Source organism: Trichosurus vulpecula, chromosome 8 (genome assembly GCF_011100635.1).
Source record: "Trichosurus vulpecula isolate mTriVul1 chromosome 8, mTriVul1.pri, whole genome shotgun sequence".
In the NCBI taxonomy this organism is placed as follows: domain Eukaryota; kingdom Metazoa; phylum Chordata; class Mammalia; order Diprotodontia; family Phalangeridae; genus Trichosurus; species Trichosurus vulpecula.
Genome location: NC_050580.1, coordinates 263,635,143 through 263,662,770, shown reverse-complemented (window position 1 = coordinate 263,662,770; position 27,628 = coordinate 263,635,143).

Genomic DNA, 27,628 nt, shown 5'->3' with positions numbered 1-27,628 from the left:
ATACAATTAACATCCAGGAGTCAGCTCCTACTTGCTGATGAGACATGATTGTTAAAATTTCAGTGTGAAATTTGGAACCTTGGAAATAGATAAACTCTATCAATTAAGGCTGGATTCATTCTTCTGCTGATTGTCTAGAAAGGGATGGAGAAAATGGTATTAATTCAGGCTAAACTTAAAAGTGTGACATCCATACTTTTTTCCCCTAGAGAGCTGATTTTATGACATTTAACAGCATGCTCCTGAATATAGATAATATTTCTATAACACTTAAGGCTTACAAAGTACCTTACTTACAACTACCCTATGGTATAGATAAAAGTCTTATCATTAGACTTATTTCACAGATTAAGAAATACCTGAAGCCCAGAGGATTAAGTAAGTTGTTCATGATTGAACAGCTAGGAAGTGGCAGAGATGGAATTCGAACTTGTGTTCTGACTCCAAGACCCATGTTCTTTTCTTATAACCCATGAATCATATTTCTAAAGGACTTAGAAAAATTTTTGAGTATTCTCCCCACAATAAGCCTGTGAAGTAAATAGTATACATGTTATTAGCTCTATTTTACGAATACACCCAGAGACCTGAAGACTTAAACCCCATTTTCATGCTTCAATTCCATTAGTGTTTCTATCTTTATACTCCTAATATCAGGCAAAGAGCCTGGCTTTCATTTCAGAGCTATTGCTGAATGTGGCATAGACTTGCTTGATGTAATATTTAGAAGCAATAGATGCACTTCATCTATATTCAAGAGGTAATCATTTCTATATTTTAAGCCCAAGTTCAGAAATCTGAATCTCATACTTTTGATACCATAATTATAGTTATCTCCTAAAGTCCTATCTTTAATTCCTTACAGTAATCAATTTGATAAACATTTATTAAACTTCTATTGTATGCAAGACACAATGTCTGGTGCTAGGAATATAGAGATGCAAAATAATACAACCAGAGAGCCATTCCATTGTTGGCAGTATATCCTGGTGTGAACAACAAAAACAAAATAACAACAGTGGTGGGGGGGGGAAGCTACCACTGAAAAGCATTTCTTGGCAATATTATTTATAATTACAAAAAAGCTGGAAGCAATGCAAATGTCCAAGAGTTGGGGTGGTGAATAAATCATGTGTAGAGCTTGGATCAGGTATGCCTCTATGCATAATATGGTCATATGGCATAGGTTCATATTTTGCTGTCAACTATTGACAACACTGTCAACCTCAAGTCAGAAGGAAAAGTCCCATATTCCTTAAGGTGCAGTGGTAAAACACATATTATTGCCTTTTATTTAATGTCATTTTCACCACTAAAGACATACCAGTTTCTGATGTTGGGCCATTTGACAGTTCCAAAGGAAGCAACTTTCTTGCTTCATTTGCGATCTCTAGGATGCATCTCCACAGGGCTATCTTCTCAAGAGTATGGCTGTGGGCACTGGACTAGAAGTATTGCTATTCCCAAGGCTCTTGGGTTCATAGTCCTGGACTGTTTCTAACAGGGACTGCAAGGAAATAGTGGTCAAGATGGTGGTGGTTTGATACTGGGCATATGCAATCTCTTATCTCTACCCACAGTGCTTTGCTGTTAAATTGACTTGTCTAATTGTGGGTCACAGCTGGTTGGCAGTTGGTTGGGATAGATGGCACCCTCTCCACAGGAGGTGCTTCCCTCGACGATGGCTGTGAGGTCTAGACAGTAAGTAGGATCAGTGATCCAGAGGTGCTACATCTCTCAGGTCTCATGTGTCTATCTGCCTGTTGATGGCAATTAGTCAACAGTTGTTTCTGGTGCTAATGAGGAAAGGTAGGCTCCTTCTTTACAATGCTTTCCTCTTTCAATAATGAAAAGAAATTGAACATGGCCTGGTAATATAATCAGACTAACGAGCATCAGATATAGAACAAAATAGCGTGCTCGTGAGTATCATTATCTCTTCCATTAAAATGTGAGCTCCTGAAGAGTGGGAACTATTTTATTTTTCTTTTTGTATACTTAGCACTTAGCACGGTGCTTTGCACATAGTAAGTACTTAATAAATGCTTCATTCATTCATTCTATTTGTATCACCTTGGTCAAGTCAATTCTCTTCTTTGTTATTCCTTCTTCCTCTGAATAGCATCAGCTTCATCACTGAATTATCAATCTAAAGGTAGAAGGGTCACCAGAGACCATCTGGCCAAGTACCTGATTTTTACAGATGGGAAAACTGAGCCCCAAGGAATTTAAAGGGCCTTGCTCATGGTCACACAGGTAATACATCTCATAGGCATGATTTGAACCCAGGTTTTCTGATTCTGGATCATTTTATTGTTCCATGCTGCCTCCCTTGTAGAATGAAAAGGGTCAAAGAGACGATCTCTCTAAACCCTATGAGCCTAGGTAGTTCCTACAGTTCAGTGGCTCCTTTCTAGTCCAACAAGTGCCTATTATATGAAAAGCACTGTGCTAGGTGTTGGGGACACCAATTCAAAAGAAAAAACAATTCTTGCCCCCAAAGAACTTAGATTATTCTGTGAGATACAGCTTTTAAACAGATAAGTAGCCAGGCGGGAGTACAGACCTGTAAACTGCTACCAGGGAGGCTGAGATGGGTGGTCTACTTGAGCTCAGAGACACTGAGCTAAAGTAGGCCTAGAGTTGATCAAGTGTCCAGCATTACTGAATGGGCATCGCCTCGGACAAACTGAGACCAAGGAACAACCTTAACTAAAAAAGGTTGAGGTCTTCTACTTCATCTGGGGCCATCTTGCCCCTAGAATCCGATGACTCTGGAAGAGAGAGTGAGGCTAATGACTCTGATCAGCTCTGTCTCACTTAAATTCAAGTGAGCAAGTCAAGACATCACCCTGCTGATGTCACTGGTCCTTTTTGAGAGTAAAAAATGAACAATAACCCATGTGGTGAGCCTGCAGGACCCCAGGGCCGCCAGTTTGGGGTTGTTTCATAAAGGGAGAACCAACCTGGGTTGGAAATGCAGTAGTTCAAATCTCCAGTGTATGTAAGTAACGGGCCCATGAGTGGCCCAGTGCACTTACAGCCTGCGTAGGATACGGAGCCCCAGTCTCAAAAAAAAAGGCAAACAAGAAAACAGTTAGATAAATATATGGATGATAATTTTAGGAAAGAGTTGTCCTTCATTCCAGAAGAGAACCATGGTATCAGGAAGGTGATGCCATGACTTGTAAGTGAATTGGATTTAAGTGAGGGAGGGCTGTGCAAAGTCACCAGCCTCACTTTCTCCTCTGGAGCTAGCTTGGTTGCACGGCAAGTTAATTGGAAGGAGTGAGTACTAACAAATAAGGGAAGACTTATAGGATGTCACATGAGTCGAGAATTGAAGGAAGCTCGGAATCATGAGAGACAGAAGAAAGGAGTGCATTCCAGGTGGACAGCCTGTGCAAAGGCATGCAGGTGAGAGCTGACTTATCAGCTTGAAGGAATAGCAAGGAGTCTAGTTATTTGGAAAACAGTGTATAAAGGGCAGTAATTTGAAATAATGTACCTTGCAAAGATACATTAAGTTAGACTGGGAAGCACTTTAAATGCCAACCGGAAGAATTTGGATTTTATTTTAGAAGAGATAGAGACTTCTTGAGCAGGTAGGTATTATGGTTAGCATTATACTTTAGGGTTAGGATTTTAGCAGCTGTGTTGACACAGATTGGAGGAGGGAGTGGAATCCTGGGACCAGGAGTCAGATTAGGAAACTGTGGGGAAAGCTGGGTGATAAGAGTCTGAATATAATGGTTATCTTATGAGTGAAGAGAAGTAGATGGCTGTGAGATCATCCCCAAGGTAGGCTCAATGAGATGTAACAACTGACTTGATACCGTATTTTTCTACCTTGTAATATTTTGGTACAGATTTGGAGGGGTTTTTGTTGTGGTGGTGGTGGTGGTGGTTGTTTTTTACCTCCCTGCATTCTGTTTCTTATTTGTCTTCTTGAAGCATTTCTTTGCTTGTTTCAAGAAAGATTTCATTCTCCCAGTTAAGTCAGAGAAAAATGTAGCATTCCTTCAGACTTTTTACCTTTTACTCTGTCAGGGCCACTAATTTCCATTTTGTGCACAAGCATAATCATTGCCAATTGACTCTGAATGAAACAGAAACTGAACACAATTTCTTTAAGTCATTGGAATGTTACTGAAAGTTGGTGAAAGCAGAAAAGTTTACTGCGACTTTTACATCTCGGTTGCCTCCATAGGATTCTGGGGTAGAGGACAAGGAGAGAAGAAAACAAGGAAAATTTATCTTGGTATTGCTAAGTGAAGCTTCTTTAAAGCAGATTTTCCTTGTGTTTTCTAGCTCATCTGACTATGCAGTGTGTTTGAGCCTCATTTGGTTTTCTGCAAAAACTCTAATGCAAACATTAGCATTTCTACTGTCTGTGAGAGCAGGTATTGTAGATATCCACTTCAATTTCTTGTCTGCTGTCTTCTCTTTAGTACTCATATCTTCCCCATGACTTCTTTCCTGAATATTTCCTTCTACCTAACCCTAATCTATCTAAATAAACTCCACTCTACTTATTTTCCTATTCTTGCACTTTTGGCTTGAAATAATATTGCTATTTAATCTTTTTCTTCTATTTTATATAATATATATCCATTTATAATTAATATTTTCTTTATACATAGCTATCACTGTTGTTTCTTAGACTGTAAGACTTTGAGGACAGGTATTGTCTGGGAACTTCTCTTTATATAGATTAAATCGCTAATCAATAGAGAAATGATTACTTAAGACACTTAAGATATACTTAAGATATTACTTATGATTTGAAATTAATTAACAGGAGAATAGGTGAGTAAGTAGGTGGACATCTCCCATTCCCACACTACGCTACGTGAAGGGAGACAGGAAGCTTACCATAGCAGTAGAGATAGAGCTAGGCAGGGAGTAATTATACTCTTAATTTCTTATACAAACTCTTCTATGAACCATGTCATGTTGGGTAAATCACTGAGCCTCTCTGGGCCTCAGTTTTCTCATTTGTGAAATAAAAAGGTAGATTTAGAAATCCCCAATGCTTCTTTTAGTTCTAAAATGTATTATTCTGAAATCTATAAGCATAATGTCGGTAGTTATTTAGATCAGTAATAATGAAATGAAAACCACAAGTTTCTTGCTTGTGGGAGATCACAGAGAAGTCCCAAAAAACACAAGAAGTTTTAAAAGCTCAAAAAAACACTGAGTTAGGGTCTTGAGTTAAGTTCCATGGATTTTCCCAAACCTTAAAAGCAAAGCTACAAATAAGGTGAAGAACTTGGTTTTAACTCAGCGTATCAAATTTAAAGAGTACCACGAGTACTTGTGATCCTTCAGTAGAACAGAGTGTAACGCCTCATTAGCAAGAATAATAACTTAAGATCAGAGCCTATGATGTGGTCCGGTGAAGTTCTCCTTATCTTTTTTGCCCCGCCCCCATAACGGCTACATAGCAGTGCCCCACCCCAACCCCTCAGTAACAAGTCTATGACTAGTGACTAGGAGCTTCTGTCTCCCTATCACAGGTATGCAGCCCTCACCAACTTCACCTGAGGCCTTGCTTCCATCATGCCTCTTGAACCAAGTCTATGGTGATTGCCCTTGATGGAAAAAAATCCTAATTATAGATCTGCTTAAAAGTAACAAAAAAGGGGCAGCTAGGTGGCGCAGTGAGCAGAGCACTGGCCCTGGAGTCAGGAGGACCTGAGTTCAAATCCGGCCTCAGACACTTGACACATTTACTAGCTGTGTGACCTTGGGCAAGTCACTTAACGCCAATTGCCCTGCCTTCCCCCCTCTAAAAAAAAAAACAACAAAAAAAGAACAAAAAATAGAAGGAAGGACAGATGTGGGTACCTAAGGAATGCGACACTAGATACAAATTGAAGTGCATAGTACAGTTTCCCTTTCTGCATCGAGGCTTTCCCCATTGTAGCTTTGATGTACAGAGGGCCGGCATGAGAAATGAAATGGGAATATTTGGGGAGTTTTGCAGAAGCCACAGAGAGTAGATGTAGCACAGCAGACAGCACAGAAAAAGTTGAGAAACACAGAAGTGCATAAAATATATGTATAATATTGTATGATATCAACATATTTTATCTTTTAATACCATAATAATTCAGACTTCTTCTTGGTACAAAGGGAAGGCCAAAAGTTTTTTTGGGATTTTCCAGACTACAGGAGTTGGAGGTTAAAATGGGGGCGAGGGGGGAAGGGGGGTGCAACCAGTCCCCTAACCCCTGTGATGTGAAAGGGTATAATAGGAATAAAAAGACCTTTTGTTTGAAAAGAGATCAGGCCTGATATAGAAATTATCCCAAGAGGGATCGGGCATGAGCTTTAGCTCTCGTTGCCCGGTTCTAACGATGTGTCTGTATGGTTCATCATTTTTAAAGACCATGTAGTTCTATTTATTTATCATGAAAAAATTATTTGGAGCTTGGTAAACCAACTGAAATGACTTAACACCAAAAACCCCCAAACTCTGGGAAGGTAGATGATGCAGTGGATGAAGTGCCAGGCCTGGAATCAGGAAGACTCATCTTACTGAGTTCAAATCTGGCCTCAGACACATGATAGCTGTGTAACCCTGGGCAAGTCACTTAACCCTGTTTGCCTCAGTTTCCTCATCTGTGAAATGAGTCAGAGAAGGAATGGCAAACCCCTCCAGTATCTTTGCCAAGAAAACCCCAAATGGGGCCACAAAGAGTAGGATGTGACTGAATAACAACAGAACCATGCTTTAATTTGTACCTCTCCCATATCCCCCAAAACATACATTCACATACATACACAATATATATCATTTTCTCATTAGTTGCATGCTTTTGGCAATCTGTAGATACAGATTCTGCATCTTACAGATTTGAAAAGAGATTAATATTCATCTGCCAACAGGTTTACAATCCATATTTTGTTTTGAAATTATACCAAATGAATGTGAGGCAAACGTTTGGATTCAGTTGCTTCCTACAGTATCCCAGATCTTTATCCTGGATTTTGACTTCCAGTCTCTTCCCCCAAAAAAGTTTTGGCAAAATTAGGGGTGTTTCCCAAATAATTCTGCGCAAGGGGCACAGTCTTAGAAGGTGTGTCAATACATATAAGGGTGCCAAAATGCTCCTCCTGGCTGAGAAAACATTTCATATTTTTCTGTAAAACTGATTTTTTTGTAGCATTTCCTTGCATATTTTGCACATATTCCTAAAAATCTGCCCTTATCTTTAAAGGTTTTTTCCCCGTCTCCTCCATTCCTTTCCCCTTCCCCAAAGATGGGAGGGTGGAGTAAAGAATACAGCGCACTACAAAAATGTCTTTTAACAATCCTGGCAACACCCTCAATTTTTCTAGGCAGGCCTTCATTGTCAAACAAAAGACTGGAAATTATGGTTGTCTTCAAAGCTGAGAACAAGAGCAGGAGAACTAATGCTCTGGCTGGATAAATAAGGAAGGCTCTTCATGGTCCATGAACAACAGTCTCATGCAAGGCTTCAGGTTTTGCGCTAGGCTGAGGTCTACGGTGTGACATCATATGACACCAGTATCTAATTTGTCTGAGTGCCGCTCCCATATATGGCATTTATTTGAATCCAGAAACTGTAAGTCTAAATTAAGCACAGGACTTAAGTTTCAAAAGAACGTTCCAAGTTCAGCTTATGTTTTATTAAGGAAATAAGCATACTATTAATGTCTTCATCTTAGTCATAGGCCCTTCACTTTGATTTCTGACTCTATTCCTAAAATTAATCTTAATCATATCTTCTTCATATTAAAGGTCAAGCATAGCTCCACAGTAGGGATTGGCACAAACCACATGGTCAAAGGGCAAGACCATCACAAAAGGGAGAGAAATAAATAACTGGACTTTGTTCACTTCAACTGAGAAGCTCTCTTCAAAACTCAGAGAGAAGAGCAAAGTTATGAGGCCACAATTGAATACAAACAACAAGATAATAATGTATGAGCATATTACTTGACAGAAAAATGACCAAAAGTGGCAGCAAGTCAAAGCAGAGACCTTTGAGATCTCAAGGAATGGGTAGGGGTGTGACCACTTAGTCTTTTAAAGAATAAACCTCTTGGTGGGAGAGGAGGCATAGGCCTGTAATCCCTATGCCTGTGGTTGAGGTGGGTGGATGTCTTGAATTTGGAAGTCCTGAGCTTCAGGAGAGTTCAAAGTTAAGCAGATGTACATCAATATGGTGAGTCCCTGGGAAGAGGGAGCCACCAGGCTGCCTAAGAAAGGAAAGATTGTCCCAGGTCAGAATCAGAGCAGGGAAATGCTTATGTACAAATCACTATTGGGACTGAGGCAATGAGTAGCTGCTGGGTGGGATAGGGAGACCTAATCTTTAAAAAAGAAAAAAAAGAGATGAAATCTCTGAATTTTGTCATTTCTATGGCATTTGACTACAAATGAATTTCAATTCAGGAAGAAGTTGACTTATTATAGTTTAGAGACAGCTGGGTTTTCCATAAGCTGCAGTTTTAAAAAGAAAAGGAGTGAGTGGAACCCCTGAGGAGGAGACTCTATCTGATGACCACGACCGAAAACCATGAATTCATCTTTTTATCATTCCGTGTTCTATAATCTCTAAGCCAACCAAAGCTGCTCTATTGTTTCCCTGATCTCAACATGCTGTCTCCCACCTATATACTTTGTACAAGTTGTCCTGTGACTGGAACGAACTCCCTCCTCACTTCTGTCTCATAGAACCTTTGGCTTTCTTCAAGGTTGTGACAAAGTGATGTCACCCTTTTGAAATTACTTTTTATATTAATTATCTGTGAATACGGTATATTCTCTGCAATAGAGTATAAGCTCACTGAGGGCAGGGACATCTTTTAAAGGTGGAAATATTGGAAATATAGTGAACCAAAGTATTTTCATGTTTTGAATTGAATAATTAATGACATGGACTTAAAGTAGTGTATTTGTCAAAGTCAAAAAAAAATTAGTATATTTCTTTGTCCCTAAGCAAGTTTCTGTAATCTCATAAGTGCAAAAATAATAAAAGTTATCTCAATCAACTGCCTGGCAGGTGATTTCACAGTTTTAATCATTGCCTATCTTTCTGGGTGTTCGATGACCTAGAAAAGTCTTTACAGGGGCAGCTAGATGGCTCAGTGGATAGGACACCGACCCTAGAGTCAGGAAGATCTGAGTTCAAATTCAGCCTCAGACACTTGACACTTACTAGCTGTGTGACCCTGGGCAGGTCATGTAACCCCAGATGTATCCCAAAACAACAAAAAAAAGAAAAGTCTTTAAAGAGGTTCTAGATCTCTAGTGGATCTAAATATTGGTATATCTTACCTTACACATAAATTCTAGTTTATCAAACTTTTTTTAAGTAATTTTTTTAAACATTTCTTTTTTTTTAAATTTTTTTTTTGCAGGGCAATTGGGGTTAAGTGACTTGCCCAAGGTCACACAGCTAGTGTGTCAAGTGTCTGAGGCTGGATATCAAACTTTTACTAAATATATTTGACTGACTTACACATCTTACCTTACACATAAATTCTAGTTTATCAAACTTTTTTTAAGTAATTTTTTTAAACATTTCTTTTTTTTTAAATTTTTTTTTGCAGGGCAATTGGGGTTAAGTGACTTGCCCAAGGTCACACAGCTAGTGTGTCAAGTGTCTGAGGCTGGATATCAAACTTTTACTAAATATATTTGACTGACTTTTTGCTACCGATTCTTGTCTGGCTTTAGATTTGAGAACAAAAGAGTCCCAGTGAATCCTCAAGGACACAGTAAAGAGGGACATTTCAGAGCAAAAGAGTAAATCCCCTTTCCTTCTTTAGCTCACTAGAAAAGAATTAATTGCCAGCTAAATAAGCAATTCCTACGACATATTCTTCCCTCATCAGTGCTGAGCAGGATTTATACAAACAGGTGATGTAACACCATCTGAATCTCCAAACTAAAAAGTCTAGTCAGACAATTGTACTATGTGTAGGAAGTGTGTGTGTGTGTGGAGGGGTGTGGAATGGGTAAGAGGAAGCTTTTATTAAGTGCCAACTATGTACTAGGCATTGTGTTAAACATTTTACAAATATTATCTTGTTTGATCCTTGCAATACCATTGTGAGATGGGTGCTAATATAATCCCACACAGCTAGCAAATGTCTAAGGCTGAGTTTGAACTCATATTCCTGATCCCAGGCCCACTACTCTATGCACTCTGCCACCTACCTGTCTCTGATTTAGATGGAAGACACATTGGAAACCACCGAATTCACTTAATTTAATTTTACATGATAGGAACCTGAGGCCCAGATAGGTTAGATGGCTTGTCCAGAGTTACAATGGTAATAAATGGCAGAACCAGGATTGGAATCCAGGCCATGAAGTCATACATGTAAAGCTGGAAATGACCTTAGAGGTCACTTAGCTCACCTCCTGCTTTCTCCCCCACCCCCACTTTTTTTTAAACATATAAGGAAGCTGGGATATGAGACGATAAATGATTTGCCTAAGGTCACAGTCACAGTGTCAGGGGTGGGATTTGAACCCTTGTGTTCTTTTCATTGACCTACGGTGCCTCCATTTTGATTGACTAGGAAATCATCATTCTCAATAACAATGTCTGCTTCCTATTCTAAGTGACATTTTTAGTAATGCAGCCTTCTGCGTAAGGCATTCCCGACCTCCTCAGTTACTAGCTGTCTCTCTCTTAAAATTACCTTCCTTTTTTGTATATACTTCATTTACAAATATAGTCCTTCTATACCTAGTTATGTTACCGTGCATGTTTTGAAGCATACTATCCCATTCCTCACCCCTGCCCTATAAAGTACATGCAGCCTGACAGAAGGAGTAAGGTGTTGGGCTTGGAGTCAAGAAGACTTGGGTTCCAATACTGCATTTGAGCCTCATTTTACTAGCTGTGTGATACCAGGCAATTAATTCACTTACTCTCTCTAGTGTTAGTTCCTTTATCTACAAAAAGTCAGGAGATGGGACTCAATCACGCTCGAAGCCTCTTCTAGAGCTAAATCCGTGATCCCAGGCTTCCTGATGTCAGGGCTGGCTTCCTTTCTGTCTTTTTATTCTTTGTACCCACTATGATGCTTTACATTTAGTAGGTACACAATAAATACTTGTCAAAATAGATTGAATTTATCTTAATCTCTGGAATTTCTGCTCAAATAGGACCACATTTACTTGGCATTGGATATATAAACATGTACAGAGAATTTATTGAATCAATAGTCATGTTTCCTTTCCCTAGGGTTCCACCTATCTTGCTCTTTTCCTCTACAAACCAGGGTTTCACTTTCTGAGGAAGACAGCTACTTTTATTTATTCTAACTTGTTCCCAGACTGATGTCAAACCCTTGTCCCCTAAGTGAACCTGGGGGTTTTAGTTATCATGCCTGATGAGCTCGAGAGGTGCCAGTTTAGTAAGAGGGTCGCTCTCCAACACTTCTCTTTGTGAGTTTCAGCTTCCTTCTTCTCACTCTCCTCTCTAATCCACCGCCTGCAGAAACAAATCCAGGTGTTCCTTAAACTCTCTGAATCACCTTCCTTACTCATTTATTCCATATGTTTATTACCCTTTGTGTGAAATAATTGCATCAAGTTCCTTTTTCTTTGTCACTGAATTCAAATCATCCTTCAGTGGAGTCCCTGGCTATGAGTAACACTTTGGAAAACACCAACTCTCTGCAGAGAGAAGCCAAGGAATGTTATAGCACATGAACAGAACGAGAAGAAAAGAACAACAAGCGATTGGGACTTGATGAGATTAGCTTCGGAGGGGGAAAAAGGGAATTCAGAAATACCTAGCAGGAGACGGGGAAACAGCTCTGCTAAAGTTCTTACTATATTTTGCATTTCCCTGGGGTGTCAATTTTATGAAACAAAGTGACGGGCTGATTTCTGTCATTTGAGAAGCTGTGTTACAAAGTCTGATGCACTAGCAATAGCGAAAATGTTGTGGTAGGAATCAAATTGGTGCTTCCACGCTGGCAATGAGCTGGGACTGGTGCCTGTCATTACCTTCCTGAGCTGTGCTGTTCAAACTTGAATCTTGGGGAACTTTCATAGAAACCAGGATTAGTGGTAATAGGAAAATGGTGCATTTTAGAAACTTAGTTTTACATAGTTGTCAGAGTGTGCAGGAGAAAAGTACTTGTTATATCTAGAAGTGAAAACACTATCGGGTCCAAATCAAGAGATTCAGAAAAAAACAAGTGTAGAAGAACAGTGAATGCAAAAGGGACTGAGTTCTGTCATGAGAAAAGAAATGTTTTATCTCGAAGGCCTTTGCCTTAGATAAATTATTTTTTATACTGGACCTGTAATTTCATTGCAATAGGCAGTGCTCAATGAGGAAACTTTCTCCTAACACTGATTAGTACCTGCTCAGCAATTTATAGTCTAGGGGAGTTTCCTGGGGGTTCTGAGACGTTATATGATTTGCCCAGGTTCTTATTACCAAGTGTCAGAGGATGGCCTTCAACTCAGGTTTCCTTGACCCTGGAAGTCTTCTTCCTTTCCACTACGTCAATAGACCTCTCGATGAAATAAATAAACACCCTAAAAGCATCTACTTGTAATGGTGAACTTTTTGCTTTCCTGTAAGTAGAATGATAGTGGCTTGTTTAGAGCCCAAGTTTGCTAGCTAACTGTGAATTATCCTACATGAGTCATCAGAAGAAAATAAATTTACCAAGAGAGAAGTCTTATCATGAATTTGAGTTTGACATTCTCTTCTTTAGGAAGAACAGATAATCTGGGAGGAAAAAGATCTGGTCTCTACCTTTGTCCTATTCCTGTGAAGCTAACAGAAGCTTAGAATGACAGGGCAAAACTATAAAATTCATAAAGGGAAAACGTAAAGAAAAATGATCATGACTTAAGAGTTGACAAGTATAGTCAATTAAGCTGAGTTCTCAAGTTTATTTCAGGAGAATTAGATGAATTCAGTATACTCATCAGTAACACTTATTGATTTACAGATATGGATTAAGTGAACTCCCCAAGGTCTTCTTCTAGCAGTTATAAACCCATGAATCTCTGAGTGGCTCATAACCTTCTTAAAATGTTCCTCCGGGGCTGCACATTTCTGTAGTTGAAATCCATCCAACTGTGATGGCAGGAGGCAGAGAAAATACACAAGTTCTGGAATGAGCAAGAAGAGATTTTAGATTTCTATTTATATTTTGAGGCTGGCCATAGCTGGACCAAAATTGAAAACTTGGTGAATCACAGTTGCTTCCTCAGAGTGGAATAAAAAATGAGGATTCCCATGGAAACTTAATTCAAAGAACAAACTTCACCTGTCACTAAGGAAAATAAGAGATCAATGGATGTTATAGCTTTTGTCTCTGTTTACTCTGTAAGATGATCAAGTGAATTATATCAGCCTTTTTTATTCAGAAATAAACATCCTGATGTCTTCTAGAATGTGGGCTCATTCTTTCTATTGTGCACTCATCATGTCCAGATATAGGCTTGGTTTTGCCTCTAACTTTAACTTCTCTGATTTAAATAGTTGCCAATTTTGATTCAGTCCACAAGCATGTATTTCATTTTGAAAGTTCAATGTAGTATTAGGAAGATTCAAGAAAGTTCGTGATGAGACAGGAGTTGGCTTCTCTATTTTTCCCATCTCTCCCTTCTTACTAGGTTCCAGTCTAGGAAACTGAAGAAGTTCTCTTAGTTAACTGTAGGCTGTTCCATGCCTGTCAGCTACATATTCTTTCTGTGATTACACACCTCTTTCTATTCTGTTTCTACTTTAATGGGCTTTAGCCATGGACACTCATTTATATGAACTTACTCTTCCAAAGGAGGAGTTCTTAACCTTTTCTGTTTGTCATGGAACCCTTTGGCTTTCTGGTAATGCCTATGGACTCCTCAGAATAATTTTTTAAGTGCATAAAATAAAGTACAGAGATTTGTAAAAGAAAATGAATTACATTGAAATAGAATTTTGAATATATATATATATACTACATGTGTCTGTATGTACATATATGTATGTATACATATACACATAAATATATAACTATATCATGGTTAAGGTTACGAATCTCTGCTCTGAAACTGGCTGAACTTCTTAAATAAAACTCAAGGAAATCCCGCAATTTTAACAACACCATCTTTGGTATCTTCCTTCATCTTTGGAGATTGTAGCCCCCCTTGCTCCTGTTTTACTATATTTTGTCCTATAAAGGAAGTCTAATTATGGGTTTGCTATTGGGTGATCATGTGAGAACATGTCTCCCTTGTTCTGCATTTAGAAACTCCCTCTCTGCTCAAAATCCATAGCAGCTCTACAATTCTTTGTGTTCGAGTAATAGTGCTTTATTCTCAAGCCTTTAACATTACATGGCCCATCTTGCTTTTGGGGTAAGGAAGGATTCCTAATGGGGACCCATGAACCTCCTAGGCATTTATAGATTGATTATAGGATACTTGTGAACTTGGATGGAAAAAATCATCTGTATTTCTATATAATTCATATATGATTCTATATAATTGATTTCTTTTGTAATCTTATTTTATGCATTTAAAAAGATTTCTCTAAGAAGTGTCACTAGAGCCCTCACTGGATTTCTACCAGACTCACAAATGTGTCCAAGACAGAGAAAAAGGTTGAGACCCCTGCTTTACTGATAAAATGTAAAATCTTCTGCCAGATATTTAAACTCCTCTACAATCTGGTTCGTATCACCTTTTCAAGACATTTGAATTAGTACTTTCTAATTTTATTGGTCTATGAGCTGTTTCTTGAACTTGACATCCCAGCTCTTTAGTCTATGAGAAGCCTTTCTTGTTTCTCTTGCCTAATAGCCTTACTTCCTACTAACATGACTGATATTTTATAACTCCATAGTAGAATGGAAGCTCCATGAAGGCAATGAGCATATGGCATTTTTTAAATTATCTCTGCAGATGTAACATTCGTTCTTTCTTTCAGCAAGCACAGTACCTTTGCATGTAATAAATGCTTAGTAAATGTTTGCTAAATCAAGTTGGATTTATTGAACATGCTATAGCAATTTTAAATGAATATCCAATTTTAAACAGATAAGGAAATACTTTCATTACGCAAATAAAGTAAAATCATACCTATACTTGTATGTCATGTGAGGATAATGGAAAAATCTCTACAGGCTAGGATATTTTATTAGTACATATAATTGTTTCTATGTTGTCTCCTCCATTAGACTATGAACTCCTTAAGACCAGGCACTGTCTTTTTCCTTTCTTTGTATCTCCAGCCCTTGACACAGTGCCTGGCACATAGTAGATGCTTCATGAATGACTGACTAAACAATTCTATCCTCATTTTGATAGATCTTGTGTATCATGGACATTTCGGTAAGTACTATCTCACAAAGGGCTATGTGCTTTAGAGAAAGGACATTCACAACGTGTATAAAAATGAATTAATACCCTACAATAAATATTTCTGGTGCCTCAAGGGGACAATGATGAGTATATTCTTAATATAAACTGTCTACAAATATTTAACCAATGAGAACATTTGCAGAAGAAGTGACATGAAATATAACAGCTAGGAAAATCATGATCAGGAAACGGAAGGCACTGATTATTGAATGAGAACAAGGGATAAGACACAGACTGCCCAAGTGCTGTACTAACATAGTCCATCCATTCTGGGATGGCCTTGTATCATTTTTGTCTATTTTTTCTCTGAAATCTTTGAAACCTATTTTTCCAAATTCTATTTCAGATGTCAGAATATACCCAGATTTCTTCTTCTTCTCTATCACAGATTCTAAGAAGAAGTGATAATATCTCCCCCAGGGTTTGCAGCATCCCCGCTTTAGCAACAAGCCCCTCCCTATTCATGAGTATCAGATCTAGAATAAAAATTCCCCTTATTCATCCCTTTCATCTTTTGAAGGATGAAATTATCACTAAGGCAAATCAAGTAGTTATTAGCTGCTCTTGCTTTTGTCAAAGATGTCTGGATTATTGAAGTTTCTTATCACAACTACATCATACTTCTGTGCTAGCCTGAACTGTTCCCCAAACTCTTCATCTATTTTTTTTCTCTCCGTCCAGGTGTTCTGTTGCATATTCCAGTATGGAATCACTTGTTTGTTTCTCCACTGACCGTCCAAATACTCACTATTATGCTTCCCCCTAATTTTTCTTGGATTTCCTCAAATAAACATGTTTCTTAATATATAATGCTACACCCCCATTTACCTCTTATATTTCTTTTGAATATTGTATGCCTATCTAGAATCATGGCCTAGTCATTTATTTTATTCCCTCAAGGCTCACAGATCAAAATGAGATCCCATCTGCTTCATTACATCAGGACTGTTTGTTCTTCTTGCTTATTGCAAGTGAATAATGTATAGACATTTGAGGTCATGGGATTTAACATGGTATTTTTTTTTTAGATTTTCGTTTCTTATGAAGGGTCCATGGGCTTTAATACTGGCTACGTTCTTAGATTTTGTCTCTTATGAACTTCTGGGTGCCTCAACTAGTATTCTTTCATTTTTGTTCCTTGGCTCTATAGTATCTAGCATGATGAATATTCATAGGTAGTTTTTCTCCCCCTCCTCCATTTTTTTTAGTTTTAAGCACTTTTGTTTAAGTTTTCAAGATATTGAGAAAATACAACTTTATCTGACTTTGTTAGGGGTACTCCATCTCTGGAGAGATATGTATCATTCTTATATTTTAAGCTGTGGTCTAGGTATCCAAATCCCACTTCATAATAGGCACTTCATGAATGCTTGTTGATTGGTTAGATTTGGTTAAAGTTTGATAGGTATATTACATAAGTTATGTCACTTGAGATTCATATTCTGTGACACACTATAGCCATCACTGTCTCTCTTTTATACATGAGGAAACAGAAGCTCAGGAGGTCAGGGCCTTGCCCATCGTGGTCATAAGACTATAGTCTTAGATACTCACATAGGAAATCGTAGGGCTGAGATATGGACTCAAGGGTATTCTTGACTCTATTTCCAAAACTCTCTCTATCTCTTAATCCATTATGCTTCTCTTTTTAAAGAAACGTGTTACGGGGAGGAAAACAAGGCAGAAATTCTTGAATGAGTAACAAGTAGTCATAAAGATTTTCCAAACTGTAGTCACTCACCATTCTACAAAAGAGGGCTTGTCTCATGGAAACCTTCCAGTTTTTGACTAAGGCTGTCTTCTAGCAGGAAGGGATTTTTGGTTTTTGGTTTTTTAGCCCTCTCTCTTTCTCTCTATCTTCTATTCATTGTAAATGTCCCCATCTCTACAGGATAATAATTTGATCCATATTGTTTTCCAGGGAAAAGTGGGCCAAGACTCTAGAATTCCTTGTTTTCTTGTACTACTTCTGTTTGCAAGACGGGCTGAGCATTCAGAAGTCTCTTTTGGCATTATGATATAGTGGAAAGGATGTTGGATTTGGAATGAGAGACTCCAAGATCAAATCCTGGCTCTGCCACTTATTATGTAGGAGACCTTGGACAAATCATTTTACCTCTCTGGACCTCAGTTTCTCCATCTGTTAAAAAGGGAGGAATTGGATTAAATGACCTTCAAGGACGCTTTTAACTTTAAATCTATGATCATGGGCCTCAGTTTTACCAATCCTCTCTCTGTGACCATTCCTTTCCTCTTTATTTTTCTTTCTTCCCTCCATCCCCAGCAGTTACCAGCCTTAATATCAATTATACACTCCTTAATGCAGACAACATTAATTTTCTTTCCTGGGAAAGGAAGGGAGGTAAAGAAGAAATACTAATACATGATATGCAACAAGAGCAGATGACAAAAAAGAAGGGACACTAAATTAGTATAAAAAAGTCATACCAATTTGATGAACTTGGCATTGTTTATTTGGGACTTGCTTACACATCTACCAAGGGAGTTATTTGCTTGAAGAATTGTGAAACTGCATAAAATTTGGATGTGGCAACATGTAGGAATGGTAAATTTGGGGCAGAACGTTAAGAGGATCTATGTGTGATATGACTTGGACTTTTTAGCACATTAGGATTTTGGCGAAACTGTCACTTTTTATTAAAAATAATCTCACTGATTTCTTTGATTTTTGCATGCCCTAGAATTTTCTTTTCTTAGAAATTCATAGAGCCATTCCATATAACAAAGCATTTTAAAGAAAACAAAGAAACCACAGTGAAAAAGAAAAAAAATATCAGAAAAACCAATCAATATATAAAAAAATCTGAAAATGTATACTTGTTCCGCACCCATTTTATTCAGTTGTGTCTGACTCTTTGTGACCCCATTTGGGGTTTTCTTGGCAAAGATACTGGAGTGGTTTGTCATTTCCTTCTCCAGCTCATTTTACAGATGAGGGAACTGAGGCAAACAGGGTTAAGTGACTTGCCCAGGATCACACAGATAATTAGTGTCTGAGGCTGGATTTGAACTCAGAAAAATGAGTCTTCCTGATTTCTGGCCTGGAACTCTATCCACTGCACCACCTCACTGCCTCATCATACCTATGAGCTACAACAAAGGAAGAGTGCATGAAGTGTCTGATTTCTTTTCTTTGAGGCCATGCCTGTTTTTTGTTTTTGCTTCATAATTTTAGGGCATTCATTTTCAATTGTTTTGTGTCACTTTCTATTAAAATAATATTAATACATTTACTGTACCAATTCAGTATATATGTATAAATGTATGCATACGTATGTGTATGTCTGTATGTGTATTGTGAGTATATATAAAGGACATATAGGAAGTCAAATATGAAACTCTCATTTATAATAAGGAGCTTATAATTTACCCTATGGTTACAACATGTTCAAAGATATGCCTAGAGTTGTAGGCACTTAATAAATGCTAATTTTAACTAGTCTGAGGAGGGAGAGGGCTCCAGCACCTATGAGATTACAGATAATTTTTTGAATAAACTAAGTACCATGAAAAAGAAAGTAGAACATCCAGCGCTTGGGTTTCATGCCCTAGATGGATGCTCCCCTTACATAGAGTAAGGAGGACCTTTCAAGGGAGCACTCATGCAGAATTCTCTTTCACTTGGCTTATTCCTTCTCTCATTCTAAAATCCTTGCTTTGGGTAAGACGACAGTGTCATGACATGCTCTTAAGAAGGCTAATACAATTTACACATGTTATTGGGGAGAAAAGAAAGGGCCCCACAGGCATACTGTTGGATACTTCCACTAGGAAGGATTAATTTATTAGCATAGATACTTATCACCAAAAAGCATAGAATCTGTCACTAAGGGAAGGAAAAATTTTGATGGGAACAGGTCAAATTTAGAAATTACAATCAACCCCCAGACACTTATTAGCTGTGTGACGCTGGGCATGTCATTTAACCTGGACAGAAGAAGCAGAAGCAGAAGGAAGAGGAGGAGGAGGAGGAGGAGGAGGAGGGGAAAGGGAAGAGGAAGAGGAAGAGGGAGAGAGAGGAAGAAGAGGAGGAGGAAGAGGAGGAGAAAGAAGAGACAATCCCTAGACAATTGGGGACAGTAAGAGGTACTGCCTGAGAAGGTCATGACTAGGCACTTAAGGGGAAGGGGGGTGGCCCAAAGTGAGAATCAGAGAGGACAGACTTAGGACAAAACACTTCCTTAGATACGGGCTTAATTGTCATTCTATTGGAGGTGACGGTTCAAAACAATATTTGCTTGCTGGAGAATTTTGCTGAAAACTAGCCCTGAAATCTTATTTACTATTTCAGTTTTAGGGTATCATGTAATGCTTAAGTATTCCATTTCTGGCATGTTTAATTCTTGACTACAGAGATTGGAGCTAACCTTATAGACCAATTCTACTTCCTGATAGAATCTAAATATATGATATGTTTGTTTATAGCATGTATAGATGAGGTGAAAAGCTTGTGGAGTCATTTTACTGGCTACTTGTACATAATAAAGGCAGGAATTTGGAACAAAGGAAGGAGATGGAAGATGTGTTAGCCACATGCATTCCCTTCTTCTTTCCCTACTCTGAGATTCATCTCTTCTAATAATATAGATATAGATATGTAAAGAGAAACAGAAAAAAACAGGTTAGTAAAACTAGTCATTACATCAAACAAGTTTGATAGTGTATGTGGTATTCTATACCCATAGTGCTCTATTTATTTTCTTGTCTCTTTTTTAGGGCTAAGCGTGGTCATTTTGTTTATAGGGGGTCAATGCAGGGTATTAGTGTTGCTGCTTTCACTTATGTTACGATCCTGCCAAGCTGGCCTTCTCTTTGTTCTTCATCCAACACTCCATCTCCATACCTTTACTAGCCATTGTATATGTCTCCCTTCTTATTTTCCTTTGTACTCCACCTCCTGGAGTGCCTCTCATCTTTTAAGATGCAGTTCAAGCATCATCTTCTATATGAAGACTGTCCTGGTCTCCCCAGTTACTAGCATCCGTCCTTCCTTCCAAACCACCTTGTGTTTGTATGTATTTGTTCACTTTATATTTATGCTGCATGTGTTTATATATGTGTTCATTGGCTCCCCTATTAGAATACAATTGAGATTAAGAATTGTTATTGTGAGTAGGGATTGTTTGGTTTTTTGTTGTTGTACTTGTGACCACACTCCTTGAAAAAGAATTTTTTCAACCTTTTTGTGACATAGACTCCTTTGGTAGTTTAGTGAGGCCTTTAGACTGTTCAGAAACATGTTTTTAAATACATAAAATGAGATGCATAGGATTACCAAAGGAACCAATAATTCTGAAAAAGTTACCAAATTTTTAAAAATTTCATGGACTCCAGATTAAAAATCTCAGCCCTAGACAGTGCTCAGCACATGGTGAGCATTTAATAAATACTTGTTGTTTAATTGTAGTAGTAGTTATATGTATATATATATATATATATATGTATGTATATGTATATCTATATGACATATACATGTACATATCATTTTCTAGGTTATACCTACTTTACTCTGCACCAGTGCATATGCCTTCCTGCGATTCTCAGAATTCTTCATGTTCTTTAATTTTTGTAGCACAGTAATATTCCATATATTCATGCAGCACAATATGTTGTGGAATTGCCCAGTCAATCCCATTTACTTTCATTTTCATTCTTTGGTACTATAAAACTGCTGCTGTTTGGGCGGAGGGAGTGCCTGAGACATGGGACTTGGCCAGTCAAAAAGCAAAAATATGTTAGTTACTTTGATACCAAAGTCATCATTTCTCAGAGTGGTTGGACCAATTTGTAGCTCCACTGAGAGGATATTAGCACTTTTGTCATTTTCATAATCCCCTCCACATAATGATCATTACATTTTGGGTAATATTTTTCAGTTTGATGGGCGTGATATGAAATTTAAGAATTATTACGTATACACCTCTCTCATTAATAGTGATTTATATCAATCTTTCATGTGGTTTTCAATAGTTTTTAATTATCCTTTTGAGATATGTTTATTCATATCCTTTGAACACATGCTTTAGGGAGCAGCCGTTGATCTTATATATTTGTGATTTGTGTCAATTCTATGTATGTATACACACATGTATATGCATATATGTATGTATATATAATATCAGACTTCTACCAAACTCATTTGGTACAAATAATTATTCCCAATTGATAGGTTTAAAGAGAATTTTCTATTCCTACTTACTAGAAGGCAAAGAAATGGAAGCAGTGTCAGATTATATATTCTTGGACTCGAAGATGACTGCAGATGGAAACTGCAGCCATGAAATTAAAAGATGCTTGCTCCTTGGAAGGCATGGTATGGCAAATCTGGACAGCAAACCAAGAAGCATAGATATCACCTGGTTAACAAATGTCTGTATAGTCAAAGCTATGGTTTTTCCAGTAGCAATATATAGCTGTGAGAGTTGGACTATAAGTAAGGCTACAGAATTTACACTTTCAAATTGTGGGGCTGGAGGACTTTTGAAAGTCCCTTGGACAGCAAGGAGATTAAATCAATCAATGTTTAAAAAATTAATTCTGGCTATTCCCCAGAAGGTCAAACACTAAAGCTCAACCCTAAGTACTTTGGCCACATATTGAGAAGATAGGACTCATTGGAAAAGACCCTGATGTTGGAAAGGTTGACTTGACCATGAACTGGATTTAAGCAAGACGGAGTTGTACAAGGTTGTCAGATTCGCTCTCTTTTCTAGAGTCATCAAAGTCCAGTGGCAAGACAAAAATCAAGATGGCTGGTGATGGCCTGGGATGCCGTGGATGACCTTGACATCTTTGATGTCTGACCAAGCTTTAAGTGCTCCACAAATCTTGTTTCAGCTGCCTCCATGGCTGTTGGAACAAATTGTTCTCATTCACCCTTTCCTCTAAGAATATCATTGGATACATCTATTCTAAATGATTGTATCCTCTGGTTAATTAATAAAAGTACACACATGGATGGGGGCTCATGAGCTGTGGTGTTGTATGAATGTGTATTCATAAAGTAATGTGAATGTGGGGTGGCTTGCCTAGTGGTAGGAGCAAGTGTGAATTGGGGTGCCACCAGGTGCCACACACACATATATTCACAAACACACATGTATGTATGTGTGTAGATAGATGCCTGTCTGCATACATATGTGTGCACACATATGCACATATACACATGTGTGTATATTATGTATGTGTATATATTTCAAGCAGTTGGTGTATCAAACCCCCTCTAAAACGAGATTACCAAACCCTCTGAAGAGAAAAAAAACAAGTATTGGAATAACTCTGGGCATGATCTGTTCAAATATAATGGAGAGTGCCCACTTCTATGTGTGTGGTTTGTTTCCCTGGGGTGAGTTGTGAATCCTATAAATCTGAGCTCCATGGAGAGCACTGCAGAATGGTGCTGAAGTTGAGATCAAAGCCCAAGTTTTCTTGCCTGATCTACAACTCTACCTCACAGCAAGCCTCTCTGCTTGTTAAAAACTCTAATTGGTGTTTTCTCAACTTGCTGCTTGGCTGGTTTCTTTTTATTGATTTCATTTTGGGGGGTTGTAGGCTGTATTTGGAGCCCTTTCCAGAGTTTGTTTGGAAGCTCATTTTTAATTTTAATGAAAATGCTTTTTAAAAAAATGTATATTGCACTACCCTGCAGGTTTTGATCAAATAAACCTGCCACTGTTTTCAGTGATTTCCAACCATTTTAGTGCCCTTAGTCTCAACTGCCAAAGGGATGCCGGCTCCACTTCTGGCAGCGTGACAAGATCAACTAGGAGAATGAATGTTCCTTGCTGCATTCAGACAGTCTGACGTGACAAAGGGGGAAAGAAGGAGACGGGAGGGTGTCTCTGGCAAATATCGAAGCACAATCTGGAAAGAAGGCTCTTCTAGTTCCAAAGCTACTTCTAAGATTTCAAAAATAAAGGAAATCCCTTCCCTTCATCCCGACAGTCCCAATTCTAAAGCAATCAGCTCCAGCCAAAGTCAGATGTACACGTTCAATAACACATTTGCAGTTTCAACCACTTTAGGACCAGGGAGCATTGGTGTTGGCAATTCACCCAAAACTTAGGAAAGAGGAGCTGCTGATGCTCCCCACAATTCATCAAGCCCTGGGGGAAAATGCTTACAACCAAAGAGGGTGAGGATTGCCAGCAAGCTTCAAACAGCAGTGAAGCAGGGCCTAAGTGCTGGTTAATTTAGTCTTAGAAATATTGGCTTCCCCAACTAGCCAATTTGAATGCCAGTTTAGGGCTTACCATTTATTCATTGAGATAATGCAAAGTGGACCATGAAGTAGGCATTGGCAGAGTGGAAAGCAAGGGAAAGCTGATGTCTTGCCTTTTTACAGAGTCCTGCATTTGTTCTTTGCTTTTGAAAACAAGGGCTTTCCACTGTGCTACAGGCGAACCTACTACTAAAAACAAAAACAAAAACCCCACCTAGTGGAATGTGAACTTAATCTTTCCCCTAAACAAGCTGTATTACTTCCAATTTATCCCATTTATAGCTTATTTGTACACAATTGTTTCCATGTTTTCTCTCCCAAAAGACTGTGAGCTCCTTAAGAGAACGTACTGTCTTTTGCCTTCTTTTGTATCCCCAGCACTTAGTTAGGTGCTTGGAATATAGTAGGTGCTTAATTAATGTTTATTGACTGAACAACTGAGACATTGACCTTCCTGACCTATGTTACTGGAATTACCTTTATTTCAATGATATGTTAGTGGCATCTTTGATTCACTCTTTTCTTTTATCCCCTATATCAAATTAGTTAAATCTAAATCTTATGGATTCTGACTTCAAAATGTTTCTATTATTATGGAACAAAAGATTTAGAACTGAAAAGCAACTGAGAAGTCCTCTGCTTCATCCTTTTGATTTTCTGGATGAGGAACTGAGGCCCACAAATTTTGCCCATGGTTATTTAACTGACTTCCTTTAATCATCCTCTTCAACATCATTAACCTTTATTAAGGACCAACTGCGTGCAGAGCATTTATCTGAGCAGAGGGAAGCAGAAGGCATTTGATTCTCTTGGAACAAGTACTTTTGTTGGGAAGACACAATATGTACATATTTCAATACTTCCAGTCATTTGGTCAGTAAGCATTTATTAAGTACCTATAGTATACCAGCATGGTCTAAAACATGGAGGATACAAAGAAAAGTAAAAGACAGTCTCTTTTCTCTTAAGGAACTCACGGTTTAATGGGGAAACCAACATGAAAACAGTCTATACAATCTATATATAGGATGAATTCAAGATAACCTGGAATCAGGAAGACCTGAGTTCAAATCCAGCCTCAGATATTTCCTAGCTGTGCGATCCTGGGCAAGTCACTTAACCCCATTTTCTTCAGTCCCTTCTTCTGTAAAACGAGCTAGAGAAGGAAATGGCAAACCACTCCAGTATATTTGCCAAGAAAACCCACAACTGAACAACAACAATACTAGAATTAAGGGGATGAGGAAAGACTTCTCATAGAAGATAAGATTTTACTTGGGACTTAAAGGAAGCCAGGAGGTAAAAATGAGGAGGAGAGTAGTTCTGGCACAAGAGACAGACAGTGAAAATGTCAACATTCTCAAGATGGAGTATTTTATTCCAGAAAAAGCAAGGAAGCCAGTCGATTGATAAACATTTATTAAGCACCTACTATGTGCCAGGTACTGTGCAAAGTGCTGGGATACAAAGAAAGGCAAAAGACAAACCCTGCTCTCAAGGATCTCACAGTCTAATGGAAGAGACAACATGCAAACAACTACAGTAAAGTCTATGGACCCCTCTTCAAAATGGTTTTAAATGCACGAATACATGTGCCACTGAATCATACTATACATGAAGTTTGCGGGTGGCCAGCAGGAGTAAGGTGTAAGAAGTCTAGAAAGATAGGAAGGGCTTTGAATGACAAACAGAGAATTTCACATTTTATCCTGGAGATGATAGGGACTCATTGGGGTTTATTAAATGGGGGTGGCGGTGGTGACATGGTTAGATCTGCATGGGAAGATTTATGATCTTGTCAACATGAGTACTTCTCCAACAGGTGAACATGCATGTCTGTCCTGTGGGCTGTTTGTCTGAATTTTTCTTTAAACCAGTGTGCTAAAGGCCTTCCAATAATTCTTTTACTATTTTGTCGATGTCCATTACTTATTTGTCGTCTGTCATCTTTCAGTCTCAATACATGACTTGCCTGCCTCCTTTTCCCATCATAGAGAATATAAGGAAGGTGACCTTAGAGAAGCCTCAAATAACTGGGGGTGGAGTGAGGCTGGGAAGGCCTCATGCAGAAAATGGAGATTGAGCTGGCCCTTGAAAAAAGGCAAGGGTCAAAAGTTAGAGGTGAAAATGAAGAGCATTCCAGGCATGAAAGAGAAATGGCGTAGAGATGGGAGATGGAGGATTATATTCAAGGAATACCAAGGTGATTGTCATTGTGGCAGGGACGTACAGTGAGAGAAGACTGGGAACAGAGGAAAGGGGCAGCTTGGAAAGTCTTAAATGACAAACAGAAGACTTTGTATTTTCTCCTGGAGGTATCAGGAAGCCACTGAAGTTTATTTTAGCAGGGGTATCATAGAATCAGACCAATGCTATAGGAAAATCACTTTAGCAGATGTGTATAAAATGAATTAGTCTGGAGAGAAATGTGGCACGGAGAAAAATCAGGAGGATATTGCCATAGTTGGAGTGAGAATTGAGGAAAGTCTCTGCTGGGGTGTTAGCCGTGTGATTAGAGAGAAGGAGGCACATGTGAAAGATGTTGGGAAGGTCGAAATGACAATATTTGATGAGTGATTGGCTTTCGTGGGATGACTGAGACTGAGGAATCAAGGAATACACAGAATGTAGAAGTGAATTGGCAGGATGGTTGTGAGGTTGACAGGAATAGGGAAATTTGGAGGAGAGGAAGATTTGGTGTGTAGGGGGGAAGACAATGAGTTCTGTTTTGGGCATTTTGAATTACAGATGCCTTTGTGGCATTCATTTTGAAATGACAGTAGGCAGTTAGAGATACAGGATTGGTGCTCAGCGAATAGGACTAGCTTTATAAACCTAGGAATCATCCATTCCTCTCGTCTTTCAGAACCGAACTCCTAGAAAAACGCTTCCCCCCCACCCACTTCCTCCTCACTTGAAATCTCTCCTGTCATCCCACCATTTGACTGAAGCCACCTCTTCTCAAGTTACGAATTGACTCAGTTGCCAAATTCGATAGTGTTTTCTCAGTCTTCCATCCAAATGGAGCTCTCAGTAGCATTTGACAGGGTTGATCATCCCCTTCTGGATACCTCCCCCTCCTTGCCTTTTTTTGACACTTCTCCTCCCTGGATCTACTCCTACCTATCTGATGGATCATATCAGGTCTCTGTTGCAGGATTGACCCACCTGCTAGTACTGGGCAAATTCCAGAACTCTGCCCTGGACCCTTTTATCTTCTCTAACTACATTCTTTCAGCAAACTAGGGGCAGGTAGGTGGCACAGTGAATAGAACACTGGCCCTAGAGTCAGGAGGACTTGAGTTCAAATTTGGCCTCAGACACTTGACATTTACTACCTGTGTGACCTTGGGCAAGTCACTTAACCCCAATTACCTCACCTTCCCCCCTCCAAAAAAGAAAAGAAACAGGGGTTCTTTCAGCAAACTAATCAACTTCCATGGCTTGAAGTATCCTCATTATGTTGTTGAGTCTCAAAATTTATCTTTCCCTATTTCTTCTGAGTTCCAGCCCCACATCAATTAATTCTTTACTCAATCAACTAACAATCATTAATTAAGAACTGACCCTTTGACAGGCACTATACTACCCTCTGGGGGTATAAAGAAAGGCAAAAACTATCTCATAGGCATATGAAAAACAACATGTCCAAAACAGAATTCATTATCTTTTCCACTTAAACCTCCCCTCCACTTAACTTTTCTATTTCTATCAATGGCACCAACCTGCCAGTCATCCAACTTCACAACATAGGAGTCATTTGCAACTCTTCAATCGTGTTCACCTTCTCGCTGCCCAAAGTCCAATCGGTTTCTGAGTCTTAGCCATTCTGTCTATACTTCATCTCTTGTAGCCATCAATGTCTTCTGACCTGTATGATTCAGAACTTCCTCACCTCTCTCCTAGGACTTTTTCAATTTTCTTCCATTTGGTCTACCTGCCTCCAGGCTCTCAGCAGCTCCAATCCATGTTCTACTGCAGTGGTGTCAAGCACAAATAGAAACGGGGGCCATTAA